The sequence below is a fragment of the Schistocerca piceifrons genome, chromosome X (genome assembly GCF_021461385.2).
Source record: "Schistocerca piceifrons isolate TAMUIC-IGC-003096 chromosome X, iqSchPice1.1, whole genome shotgun sequence".
NCBI lineage: Eukaryota > Metazoa > Arthropoda > Insecta > Orthoptera > Acrididae > Schistocerca > Schistocerca piceifrons.
The window spans coordinates 264953020-264967787 of NC_060149.1; the positions used below are offsets into that span (position 1 = coordinate 264953020).

At 44.4% G+C, this 14768-nt stretch overlaps 1 protein-coding gene across 1 annotated transcript in view; it reads right to left on the reverse strand.

Moving 5' to 3' along the window:
- The window catches only part of LOC124721816 (L-threonine ammonia-lyase), a 217321-nt gene that overhangs the window by 154699 nt on the left and 47854 nt on the right, over nucleotides 1-14768 (reverse strand). The gene's annotated exons all lie outside the window — the stretch shown is intronic.

The window sequence follows — 14768 nt, forward strand, 5'->3', positions numbered from 1 at the left end:
GAACCCGCTTTCCGCGATCGATAAGTCTCTTCACCATCAACGGGTAACTGTGTGGTGTGCAATGTCCAGTCACAGCAGTTCTGATGCGATCCTTCAACTCAGGAATGGTGGTACAACGTGTTCGGAACACTTCTTGCCTCAGGTAGCCCCAAAGGAAAAAGACTGCACATGAAAGGTCAGGTGAGCAAGGCGACCAGGAAATGTCACCAAAACGGAAAATTATTTTACCGGGAAAAGTCTGTCGCAAAAAATCCATGCAAATTCTGGCTGTATGCAAGGTCGCTCCATCTTGTTGAAACCATAATCGTTCCACATCCACATCGACCATATCTAATTGGGGAAGAACGAAGTCTTGCAGCATCTTTAAGTAGCGTTCACTGGTGACAGTTACAGCCACACCGCTGTCATCCTCGAAGAAGTAAGGACCAATAATCCCAAAGGAAGCAACTCCACTCCACACTGTGACACGGGAATTGCCGTCGGACATGTCCCAGGGAATACGTAACGCCGAGTTATGGAAAGCTTCCAACGCCGCCTAGATGAATGTGTTGTGCAGAGGGAAGTCATTTGGCAGGAGTCATATTCAAAAAGTAATCCACGCAATGGACTATGACTTACACATTGGTAAATGGCATACCTTTAACTATTAATTGACATAAGAGGTAATAAATGAATTACAGTTGCTGCCTGATGGTGTGTTTTTAATATCCTACTATGAACGCTGCCGTACCCTGAATAAAACCGGAACCTTGAAAAGGTAAATAAATTTTAATAAAAAGCTCCTTGTAAATCATAACTACTAGAATAGACTTTTCGTGTCTATGGGCACGAGGAATCTAACCGGGAACTGTTATACAGTTACACTCACCAAATCGTAGAGAAAATTAGTGTGTGGATAGGCTTATGATGAACAGGCATATCGCACAATACTAAACAATAACTGCGCTGCGCAGATTGAATGTGCATCTTGTGATCTTGTGGAATGAAAACGGCAAACGTCTGTATGTAAGATCGTTTATTTGGAAGCACAACAGTTTCCGTAGCATAAATGTCCTCATATTCATGTGTATCGGAATACAAACGAGAAATACTGTTTAAAAAAAATGTTTACCTAGTCACTAATACCGGCAGCAACAAATAAATATTCACGTAAATTAATTTCCTGACATATTGATATGCTTGAAAGAGAGATAATGGTGACATAGATCAGGATATGGTTCAGGTGGTTCCGTTCTGAAACTGTTTAATTTAGTAGTTCAAAAAATGGTTCAAATGGCTCTGAGCACTATGGGATTCAACTTCTGAGGTCATTAGTACCCTAGAACTTAGAACTAGCTAAACCTAACTAACCTAAGGACATCACACACATCCATGCCCGAGGCAGGATTCGAACCTGCGACCGTAGCGGTCTCGCGGTTCCAGACTGCAGCGCCTAGAACCGCACGGCCACTTAGGCCGGCAATTTAGTAGTTAGTCCTATCCCTGTCACGCTGTGTAACTGTGTGGTGGGGTCAAGATGTATATAACATCATCTTTGCTCTTTATTTAACAACACATGCTCGTCGCTTGCGCATCTTCTGGAAGGTGTCAGAAATTTAAAAAAATGGCTCTGAGCACTATGGGACTTAACTTCTAAGGTCATCAGTCCCCTAGAACTTAGAACTATTTAAACCTAACTAACGTAAGGACATCACATACATCCATGCCCGAGGCAGGATTCGATCCTGAGACCGTGCGGTCGCGCGGTTCCACACTGTAGCGCTTAGAACAGCTCGGCCACCCTGGCCAGGGCAGAAATTAAGAAATCTTTTTTTTTTTTTTTAACAGAGGGGCTGTCACTCCTGATATTCGACCATTTTACTTCACTGAACTTACGCATTTGAAAACGGAAGTCTTTCGCATGATGTTTTCTCCTATTGTTGTAACGGAAGGACTATTTCACTTTGCTCGTTTTCTACCTTGTTAATTCTGCGTCGAGTACATTATGGATAAAAGTAGTGTATAAAAGGATATTACACTACTGGCCATTAAAATTGCTACACCGCGAAGATGACGTACTACAGACGCGAAATTTAACCGACAGGAAGAAGATGCTGTGATATGCAAATGATTAGCTTTTCAGAGCATTCACACAAGGTTGGCGCCGGTGGCGACACCTACAACGTGCTGACACGAGGAAAGTTTCCAACCGATTTCTCATACACAAACAGCGGTTGACCGGCGTTGCCTGGTGAAACGTTGTTGTGATGCCTCGTGTAAGGAAGAGAAATGCGTACCATCACGTATCCGACTTTGATAAAGGTCGGATTGTATCCTATCGCGATTGCGGTTTACCGTATCGCGACATTGTTGATCGCGTTGGTCGAGATCCAATGACTGTTAGCAGAATATGGAATCGGTGGGTTCAGGAGGGTAATACGGAACGCCGTGCTGGATCCCAACTGCCTCGTATCACTAGCAGTCGAGATGACAGGCATCTTATCCGCATGGTTGTAACGGATCGTGCAGCCACGTATCGATCCCTGAGCCAACAGATGGGGACGTCTGCAAGACAACAACCATCTGTGCGAACAGTTCGACGACGTTTGCAGCAGCATGGATCATCAGCTCGGAGACCAGGGCTGCCGTTACCCTTGACGCTGCATCACAGACAGGAGCGCTTGCGATGGTGTACTCAACGACGAACCTGGGTACACGAATGGCAAAACGTCATTTTTTCGGATGAATTCAGGTTATGTTTACAGCATCATGATGGTCGCATCCGTATTTGGCGACATTGCGGTGAATGCACATTGGAAGCGTTTATTCGCCATCGCCATACTGGCGTATCACCCAGCGTGATGGTATGGGGTGCCATTGGTTACACGTCTCGGTCACCTCTTGTTCACATTGACGGCAATTCGAACAGTGGACGTTACATTTCAGATGTGTTACGACCCGTGGCTCTACCCTTCATTCGATCCCTACGAAACCCACATTTCAGCAAAATAATGCACGACCGCATGTTGCAGGTCCTGTACGGGCCTTTCTGGATACAGAAAATGTTCGACTGCTGCCCTGGCCAGCACATTCTCCAGATCTCTCACCAATTGAAAACGTCTAGTCAACGGTGGACGAGCAACTGGCTCGTGATAATACGCCAGTCACTACTCTTGATGAACTGTGGTATCGTGTTGAAGCTGCATGGGCAGATGTACCTGTACACTCCATTCAAGCTCTGTTTGACTCAATGCCCAGGCGTATCAAGGCCCTTATTACGGCGAGAGGTGGTTGTTCTGGGTACTGATTTCTCGGGATGTATGCACCCAAATTGCGTGAAAATGTAATCACATGTCAGTTCTAGTACAATATATGTGTCCAATGAATACCCGTTTATCATCTGCATTTCTTCTTGGTGTAGCCGTTTTAATGGCCAGTAGTGTAATATTGGTTCTATAAGACGAGGTGTTTTATTTACAATCGTACTTGTAGAATACTCAGTAGGACTCACTAATCGTCTACGAACTAGCAGTTAAACTCATAATACTGTTTGTGTCACTTCCGTTGATATTAGATCCTTCCATTTTGTTTAGTATGCATTTTCGCAGGCATACCTATTTCATCGTTCTTTACACGCACTATTTAATTTAAGAGGCCAGAATGTGTGTGTTCGGCACCCGCCCTCTCTCCACTTTACTAGTTACGGTTTGACAAGGCCCGTTTATAATGTGATAGTCAGTCAGCATCAAAGCTCTTTCATTTTTCTTTCCTACCTCCACCTCCCCCCTCTCTCCTCTCTCTTCTCTCTCTCTCTCTCTCTCTCTCTCTCTCTCTCTCTCTCTCGCTCTCTCTCTCTATCTCTATCTATCTATCTATCCTCACTTTTTGTGGAAGTCACCACAGCCAACGCGACTATTATTAAATCAGTTCAGAGCGTCATTCGAACGTCAGCTTTATTGCGGATTTATTGCCACCCAAAACTACAGGCTGTCTGTAAAGTCAAAAAACTATTTGTGACAGAAAAATGTGATTTGCTGTAAAACGTTTAGCAGCTCTCATAGATATCTTTTACGTTTGTTCTTTATCAAAATGGCGACAGTCGAGGAAAAGGTGCAATGTGCCACCTGCTGTGCAGAATCCAAATCAGTGACAACGACGCTGTGAAGCACGACGAGCTGTGGAATTATCGACGCCAACATGGGAGGGAACCACCGGCAAAAATGAGCATAATGAGGCGATGTAAAAACTGTAAAGAGAGAGGCAGAGTGGAACACCTCCCTCGAAGTGGACGTCCCTTTGTGTCTCAAGCTGCATTTCAACGCAGTCCCCCAAAAGTCAGTTCGTCGCGCACCACGCGAATTGCAGGAAGCAAGATCAACTGTACATAAAGTGTTAGAAAAGCGATTACGCATTTTTGTGTACAAAGTGAAATGGCCCAAGCATAGCGGCCAAATGATCGTCCTCTGTGGCGAGCATCCGCTTGTTCTACGCTGGCTCATATAGGTGCTGACAATGAACATTTGAAAATTGCTTGTTTTCATATGAAGCAACGTTCCACTTTCGTGGACATGCGAATCGTCACATTAGGAGTTGGAGCACTGAAAACCCACACAAGGCACGTGAACACATCTGTGATAGCCCAAAGCACATTATTTAGTGTGGGGTCGAAAATTACATAGCGAAACGCCTTGCTTGCCATCACGACATTGGTAGGCAGATGGTGGAGGTATTTTCGTGTAGCTAATGCTTACAGGTCGTGGCATGGAGACCCTCATACACTATTTGATAAAATATTTCTCGACGCCCGTATGTAATGCGGAACTGGACGCTAGATGTCACGAGAAGCGTACCCGCCAATATAGAAGCAGGCGGAGAGTAGTGTGTTGTCACTAGAGAAGCAGTGACAGCAGACTGTCGGCCAGGAGAGGTCAGTGACTTGGAATGTGCGCTAGTCGTTGGATGTCAACTGAGTAACAAATCCATCAACGACATTTCAACTCTTCTCGAGCTGCCAAAGTCAACTGTCGGTGGTGTGACTGAAGTGGAATCGCGAAGAAACAACGACAGCTAAACCAAGACTAGGCAGACCTTATGTACCGACGGACGTGGACCGTCGAGCATCTACATCTACATCTACATCCATACTCCGCAAACCACCTGACAGTGTGTGGCGGAGGGTACTTTGAGTACCACTATCGGTTCTCCCTTCTATTCCAGTCTCGTATTGTTCGTGGAAAGAAACATTGTCAGTATGCCTTTGTGTGGGCTCTAATCTCTCTGATATTATCCTCGTGGTCTCTTCGCGAGATATACGTAGGAGGGAGCAATATACTGCTTGACTCCTCGGTGAAGGTATGTTCTCGGAACTTCAACAAAAGCCCGTACCGAGCTACTGAGCGCCTCTCCTGCAGAGTCTTTCACTGGAGTTTATCTATCATCTCCGCAACGCTTTCGCGATTACTAAATGATCCTGTAACGGAGCGCGCTGCTCTCCGTTAGATCTTCTCCATATCTTCCATCAACCCTGTCTGGTACGGATCCCACACTTGTGAGCAATATTCAAATGGTTCAAATGGCTCTGAGCACTATGGGACTTAACTTCTGAGGTCATCAGTCCCCTAGAACTTAGAACTACTTAAACCTAACTAACCTAAGGACATCACACACATCCATGCCCGAGGCAGGATTCGAACCTACGACCGTAGCGGTCGCGCGGTTCCAAACTGTAGCGCCTAGAACCGCTCGGCAGCAATATTCTAGCAGTGGGCGAACAAGTATACTGTAACCTACTTCCTTTGTTTTCGGATTGCATTTCATTAGGAATCTTCCAATGAATCTCAGTCTGGCATCCGCTTTACCGACGATCAACTTTATATGACCATTGCATTTTAAATCACTCCTTATGCCTACTCCCAGATAATTTATGGAATTAACTGCTTACAATTGCTGACCTGCTATATTGTAGCTAAATGATAAAGGATCTTTCTTTCTATGTATTCACAGCACATAACACTTGTCTACATTGAGATTCAATTGCCATTCCCTGCACCATGCGTCAATTCGCTGCAGATCCTCCTACATTTCAGGACAATTTTTAATTGTTACAACCTCTCGATATATCACAGCATCCTCCGCAAAAAGCCTCAGTGAACTTCCGGTGTTATCCACAAGGTCATTTATGTATATTGTGAATAGCAACGGTTCTACGACACTCCCCTGCGGCACACCTGAAATCACTCTTACTTAGGAAGACTTCTCTCCATTGAGAATGCGTTGAGCTGCGTTCTGTTATCTAGGAACTCTTGAATCCAATCACACAATTGGTCTGATATTCCATATGCTCTTACTTTGTTCATTAAACGACTGTGTGGAACTGTATTGAACGCCTTGCGGAAGTCAAGAAACACGGCATCTACCTGGGAACCCGTGTCTATGGCCCTCTGAGTCTCGTGGACGAATAGCGCGAGCTGGGTTTCACACGATCGTCTGATTCCTACAGAGTAGATTTCTAGTCTCCAGAAAAGTCATTATACTCGTGGAGAGTGGTTGTAAAAAATTCGCATGAAATCAGCGGAAAGAATCACTCGTGAGTTCGGAAGTACGGTCGGCAGTTTTTTCTCGTGGTTAGGGTGTGGTCCTCTTACTGTGTTTTAAAAGACCCTAAATGTGAAAGAATATGAACACATTTTTAGGACTGTACTGCGTAAGTAGAGGAACAATTCGGAGAATATGATTATTTGTACCAGCATGACAATGGATCCTCTCGTAAAGCAAGATCTCTGAGGCAATGGTTCGTGGGCAACGACATTCCTCAAATGGACTGGTGAGCCCAGAGTCCCGACCTGAACGCAGTGGATCACCTTGGAGAAGATTTAAAACGTGGAATTCGCTCCAGACCTCAGCGTCCGACATCTCTACCTTTCTTTGATTTCGGCTCTTGAGAAATAATGAGCCGCCATTCATCCACAGACATTCAGAAACCTCACTTAAATTGTCCCTAGCAGAGTTCAAGCCGTGATAAAGGCAAAGGGTGGACACACCCCATATTAATGTCCACTAACAGGTAATATACGTCCTCCATTGTCTCGCCACGACGAATGATACAGAAACTTTCTATCTGATCATGTTCATCAATTTGTTCACGTTCAGCATCCCACAACTCACCTGTAGTTCCAGCAAGACAATGAGCCCCCCAATAGCTCACCAATTAGGGCAATGTTTTGTGAGACGCTCTAGTTACGTAGGAGTCTTTGTGTGGTCCCCGAGGTTACCTTAATCCAATCTCTTTGGAAACACCTAGGGCTTCTTACGATCGACCTGATCCAGCTTTGGTCAATCTCCGAGAGTTCTGGACGATGACTGAACAGTCGTTGAAGAGAACTCCCCAATGCTTTCCCAGACTCATAGAGTCATACCATGACGCGTCGCAGCCGTCATCAGCGCTAAGGCGTTTGCTACACTATCAGGTACGTATCTCTGTTTCAGTTTTTCATGGGTGTATTTGTCTGAATAAATATTGAAATGGAAGGTATTTTATGCATCTTATACTGAAAAAATTATAAAGTTCGTTATAAGTTAGTTTTCGAGGACGCTAGCACGGCGGTATTCACGACGGCGCACTGAAAATTAATGCCTACGAATTTTTTATGTGAAATCTCTTAAAGAGTTGGAAATGAAGCAAACTTTTTTAACATTGTACATATTTATTCTTCATGTCTACGTGTTTATTTCTCAACATAGTCAGCCTAGCGACGAACGCATTTTCCCCAACAAGAAACGAGTTGTTGATACCTTCACTGTAGGATGTTTGACTTTTCTGACGGAGCCACAACGTCACCTCTGCTTGTAACACTTCGTCACTATCGAAGTGCAGTCCTCGAAGTTGTTCTTTTAAGTTTTGGGAATATACGAAAACCGGATTGGGCCAAGTCTGGAAGGAGGATTATTTATGACAGTGAATGCAGGGTGTCGGATTCTTGTAGATGCCACAGCGGACGTGCGTTATCTGACATTGTCGTGCTGAAGGAGAGAGTGCTCCATGGGTGGACATATTCTTCGAATTCGAAATTCGATTACAGCACTCTGCTTCTCATGCACCGACATAGTTACGTTACACACAGCCATGTTACACGCTACAAGTCGAACCCATCTACGGCTCCAAATATGTAGACATGAAGAGTACAGAAGTGGAATGTTAATAACGTTTGTTTTATTTAAAAAGCCTTAAGATTTTTCACATAAAAATGTGGAGGCATTACTTTTCAGCACGTCCTCGTAAATCGAAGACAGTCACTTCGAACTCTGGGGACAGAAAACATTTTCGCCACCAGGAAGCCTACTAGACACAATAATAGTTACTCCCTTAAAATAACACACTGGTCACTTTGGAGTGCTGTGCATGGTGTTGAACTGTTACCAGGCGGTTGTGTGAGCCTCCACCGCTGACTTTAAACGTGACCGTGAAGTGGTATGCATATGCCAGTCGTTTGTATGGAATCAGCTTAGTAAAGCTGGTCGAATGGCAGAAAGGAGCTACCGTGTCTGGACGTGCCGAGGACCACACAGTGATTCAAGTTGCCCGATTTGTTTGTATACCAACACGCAATGCCACCGCGTCAACGAGGAATGATGTACCACTCGCAGCCTCCTAACGTGATGCAAGATCAGTGATCGTAAAAAGATCCTAACTGATTGCGACCGGAAACGAATGCTATGCCTTGTCAATGACAATCGGCTTCAAACCCGTAGGAAATTGTTGCTGTTAGTGAATGCAGGTCCATCTAAATCAGTTTCCGAGAGAACATTGCGAAGAGTGCTGCATGTAATGAGGATTTAGAGTCTGGTACCTCGCAAAAGGCCATTTCTACCAGCGGCCCATAAAGCTGCACGTCGTCAGTGGACCAAACAGTATATAAACTGGGCAGTAGCTGACTGGAGGCGGGTAGTATGGTCCAATGAGTAGCAGTTTTCTATCTTTTCAAACGATTCAAAGTGTCGAGTTTACTGGTGGCCCAATGATGCATTTGACCAGCAATGTGTGGAGGATGACGTTCAGACCAGAGACGGTTCTGTTATGCTGTAGGGGTGTTTTTCGTACCATGACATGGACCAACTCGTTCATGTTACTGTGAACATAAACCAGGAAGTTTATTTCAACATTATTGGTGACCAAGTGTTGGCCTTTGTTCGACATCTTCGTGATGAGTATGCTGGTAACACTCGCGTTTGCCAAGATGACAACAGCTGTGTTCAAGGACCTACACGTATACTCACACTTTACCGAACCTCGACTGGACCTCTAACTCACTCGGTCTTAACCCCACTGAAAATATCTGGGACAATGGATAAAACGTAGCAATTAACATCCCTGCAACTTGATAGCTCTACGGAATCAAATAATTAACAAATGGCTTCAGTTGCATATGGCATATATTAAGAAAGTTGTGGTCTCTCTTCCTTGCTGAAGTTGGTAATTTATCATTATCAGTAATGTGCTAGTACTTGTTATGATAAAGATTATTTGTAATAAAACGACACCTGCTGTGAGACTTAAATTTCACAAAAATCTTTTGTGTTCTGAAGATACTAAAACCTTCTTGTAATTCTTCTTCCGACGTATGATTTGGCTTGAGTGCAATATTAGTATTTTCTGGCTCACAATAAAAAAGCGCGTTGGAAGTTCCTGTTCGGAGTTACTGCATTTCATTTTCTGCTAGTATTTGAATTAAAATTTTGCCGCCAACCATTAGCGAAGCAATGTAAAATGCACAGCGGAAGATACTTCGTCATCTACCGAGCGTAGTAGTATCTTCCCTCTCAATAATAAGAAAAGTAATAACTGAAAATCAAGTATTGATTCCATTCATTTCAATGTTTTCTGGAGGAGGACATTGTTTGACTTAACATGTGAGTATTGTTGGTTGCACAGTGACGTAATTGGCCGGCCAGGGTGGCCGAGAGGTTCTAGGCGCTACAGTCTGGAACCGCACGACCGCTACGGTCGCATGTTCGAATCCTGCCTCGGGCATGGATGTGTGTGATGTCCTTAGGTTAGTTAGGTTTAAGTAGTTCTAAGTTCTAGGGGACTGATGACCTCAGAAGTTAAGTCCCATAGTGCTCAGAGCCATATGAGTGACGTAATTGGAGAATTCAGCTGTGAATGGCTATTATCTTATTGCTTTTTTACCATTCAGCTCTGTTTGTTGTTGCAATTTATATGCTATGATAGCATCGGTGACAGAGCTGAAGCTGCGGAAGATGTAGCCGGGGTTGTTTCGAAATCGGTAGCCGAGTGGTACAAAAATAGTAAGAGTCTAGTCTTTATTCTCCTTAACAAAATAATGTGTGAACTGTACTTGCGAAGAGGTTATTTCTTGTATGGCTGTATATCATGACAAGAATGTAGTTTGTTTTTGTTTGGTGAATGAATATGCTTACTCATATATGAGAGGAGGCTTTTTCGCGTCTGCAAAAATGAGTGACAAATTTATGACGGCAACACGGACGTCAGTTAGGGCACAGACAGAGGAAGTGGCTGGGATCGCGTTTGCGTAAGACGCCGGGTCAGAGACCGCCTGATAATTCCCGTCTCCAGCGCCCTGCCTCACTCTCAAAGTTCACGCGTCGCTTTGTGGCTGTTATCACTAGCGCTCTGAAACAGTAGGAGGGACGACCAGTGTCCACTTCCGTTCTGTGAAATTAAAATCTAACGGTAGACACGCCGGCTGTGAACTGTGGACATGTCATTTAGGCTGGGCACGCACGTACCTCCTCCTTCCGTATCCACTGCACAGGCAGCCTAACATCAAATCCGTTCGCCAATATTAATGCTTTTTAGGCCGTTATCGATTCCGTTCAAGTAACATTAGCTCTGTGTATCCTCACGTTTTCGCTCTGCAGTAACTGATCCATTAAATTTAGGGAGTGCAGCGGGACAAACTCTTCTTCTTCTTCTTCTTCTTCATATTCGTCTTCGACTATTTCTGTCGTATACCTTCAGCCCATCTTCAGAGTGAGCTGACGGGCAGAAGCTACAGTATTCGTCGGTCATTTTAAACCAAAGAGACACAAGTACCAGGCACGTTGGTCGGCGGTAAAGAGTATGCATTAGTTGAGCGGTATGAGAATGTCGCAAGTCTAGAGTCGACTTCATCTTTTCGGATTCGATGTTAAAGGAAGCAGCTGGAATTCGTTTGGCGAAGAATTTCATTTCATATTGGACTAATCAAGGAATGTGGTGCCATCTTTAACAAGTTCGCCAAGTCGTCGCTGCAGTGCAGCTAAAAATGATCCCAACATGGATCGACCGAGCAGTCACAGATTCAATTTATGAATACTCTTTGTCGCCGATTAGCGTCTCTGGCGCTTGTGTATCTGTGCCGACAGGACGAGTACTGTAGCTTCAGTCTACCATCACACTCTGGGATGGCCGAAAGGTATACGACCGAAACAGCAGAAGAATAAGAAGAACTCGAATTCCTGCGGCCGCATTCCCGAATTTTAATGGATCAGTCCTATCTCTGTTTTACTCAATCTTCTCACAACACAACCTGTTTTCATGCCAGCGAAGCTCATACAGATACACCACTCCTTTCTCGAAGCCTCCAAAGTTGTGACATCCAAGTTTAGCTTCCTACAAATGCGCAATGGTACTCAGGTCCAGATAAAACGCAGGTATCTCAAGTCGCACGATCGTCTCACTCTGTAGTGCCTGTACAACACGGGCAATTCTACTAGCTGAAATCTATCCCCAAAGACACATTTTCGGAGGTTGTTCAGGAACATTTTTTCGAGTATTTTGATATAAGGTTCAAATGGTTCAAATGGCTCCGAGGACTATGGGACTTAACATCTGAGGTCATCAGTCCCCTAGAACTTAGAACTACTTAAACCTAGCTAACCTAAGGACATCACACACATCCATGCCCGAGGCAGGATTCGAACCTGCGACCGTAGCAGTCCCGCGGGTCCGGACTGTAGCGCCCAGAACCGCACGGCCACCGCGGCCGGCTTGATATAAGGGACACGTGGTCCTCGGTGTCCATTGCAGAGTAATTGCATTTCATGCGATTTCTAACATCCATTTATCTCTGTATCTGTATCACACTGCAAATAAGATCACTGGACACAACATTAGTCACCCCAGTGGACAAGCACAAATGAATTGTTAAGCTTTTGGAGATGGCACAACGATCGAGTCACGCGCTCAGACGCACGCCAGATTATGTTTCAAGCGGACATCGTTACGTGTGGCAGTCGTGTTTGGCTGTGCCCATAGACATAAAGTATGTGAGATTGCTGGATTTGTTGGTGTTTCGCGGAAGACTGTTCAGCGTGTCTACAAGCAGTGGCGCACCATACGTGGCCACGAAACATGGCGTCAGAATTGCGGTCAGAAAAAGATCCTGGCAGAGAGACCGGAGACGTGTTTTACGGCTTTTGAGTAAAAATCGCTTCCAAATCCGACAGGAACTGCTGTAGGTAGTGACTAAAGGCCCATCCCAACCTATTAGCGAGATTACATTGCAACTGCTACTGCATGCAGTGAACGTTTGGGGTAGGTCATCTCGCAAGGGGTCGTTGTTCACACAGGCACATAAAGACGACAACAGCGAAGTTCATCTTTTTGGAAGAACATATGACTGGTTTAATGAACACTCCCATACCTTATTACATTTCGACTGGCCTGCACAATCAACTGACGTGAACGCCACAGCAAGTCTGAGAGACATATTGGTACAGCGGTTAAAACGCTGGCATCGGCACCCCTTCAGTTCGGTGTAATTGCGCGATCAGATCCTCAGTTAGTGGCTTAACGTGGATGCTAAGTACCTGCACAACCTTGTGGATTCACTTCCTAACGAAATCCAGGTGGTTATCAAGTCAAGGGACAGAAGTACACGTCATTAAATGGTGCTTGTGACTATTTCTCTAGGGGTTCTTATCTTCTACAGCAGTGCAAATGTCGATGGTACGTGCTGCGTCTTGTTTGGGGAGGGGAGAGTGTGTCCACGTTACTCTTTGTCTTCAAACTTACAGGGGCTAGACAGAAATATGCAAACACCTCGAGAAATACGTACTTGGACATAAATGCACATGCTAGCGAAACCTGCAGGTTGCGCTGTTGCACAGGGTGGTTCAAAAAGGGACTTTACAACTTTTAAAATGCATATAAATCAATTAATAGTACCTACGGAGGTTATTGTAGTGTTAATTTGTAGGGAAATATATCAACTCTTACCTCGCGTAGCTCGCTAGTGCCGAATTGCACAGTAAGGAGCGCTAGCGGCAGTTGCGTTAAAGATGGCTGCCTTCACTGGACCCGAGTGTGCTAGCTGTGTGTTTTGGTTTGAAGAATCGAAGTCGGCGACAACAGTTCACTGTAATTTCCATACCAAGTACGCTAAAGATCCTCCTAGTAGACCTACAATTTATGAGTGGCGTAAATGTTTTGTAGAAAAAGGATGCTCAGGTCGTCCAAGCACATCTGACGACGTAGTTGAGCGAGTGAAACAATGTTTTGTCAACAGTTCTACGAAATCGACCTGGCGTGCATCACGCGAACTGGGAGTCCCTCATATGACTGTTCGGCGTGTGTTGAGAAACCGTTTGCATTTGAAACCGTACAGATTGAAGATCGTACAAGCAATAAAGGACACTGACAATATTGCTCGCAAGAATTTGTGTGCGGAAATGTTAAATCGATTACATGAGGATGAACACTTCTTGGACAAAATCATCTTATCTGACGAGTCGACATTTCACTTAAGCAATAAAGGATACTGATAAAATTGCTCGCAAGAACTTGTGTGAGGATATGTTAACTCGATTACATGAAGATGAACATTTTTTGGACAAAATCATCTTTTCTGACAAGTCGACTTTTCACTTAAGTGGCAAAGTTAGCACACATAACTGTAGGATTTGGAACAGTGAAAATCCACATCAAACATTGCAACATATTCATGATAGCCCTAAACTGAACTTTTTTGTGCATTGAGCAAGAACAAAGTGTACAGCCCCTCTTTTTCTGTGAGAGAACCATCAATGTTATAGTGTATCTGGATATGTTACAACACTTTTTGATACCTCAGATCGATGAGGATGACCAAGAACGAAATGCAAGATGGTACACCACTCCACTACCTGGCTGTCATCTGGGATTTTCTCAGTGACCGCTTTCCAGGTCAATGGATTAGCCAACTTGCACCAATTGCATGAGCCCCAAGTTCCCCAGACCTGACACCTCTCGATTTTTTATGGGGCTTTATCAAGGATATCGTGTTTGTACCTCCTGTGCCGGCTGCTCTACCTGAGCTTAGAGCAAGAATTTATGGCGCCACTGAGCAAGTTACACCTGCAATGCTACAGCGAGTTTGGGAAGAAATTGATTTCCGATGGGATGTGTGCAAGATAACCAACAGAAGCCACATACGACATCTTTAGTTTAAGGTAGAAGAACCTGATGTTTTTCCCTACAAAATAACACTACACCCAGTTCTATATCTTCTTTCAATAAATTTATATGAATTTTTGAACTTGTAAAGTCATTTTTGAAACACCCTGTATTTGACCACGGACAGTACCTGTGCAATGTCCTTAATACGTTGCAAGTGTCAGTCGTGGTCGGGACAGTGTTCTGTGTAGTTGTGAGTGCATTATGTTGGAGCTGAGTGAATTCGACTGTGGACAAATACTTGGTGCTCGTATGGTGGGTGCTTCCGTAATCAAGATAGCCGACATGTTAGGTGTTTGAAGAGGCACTGTATCGAAGATTTATATCATATTCA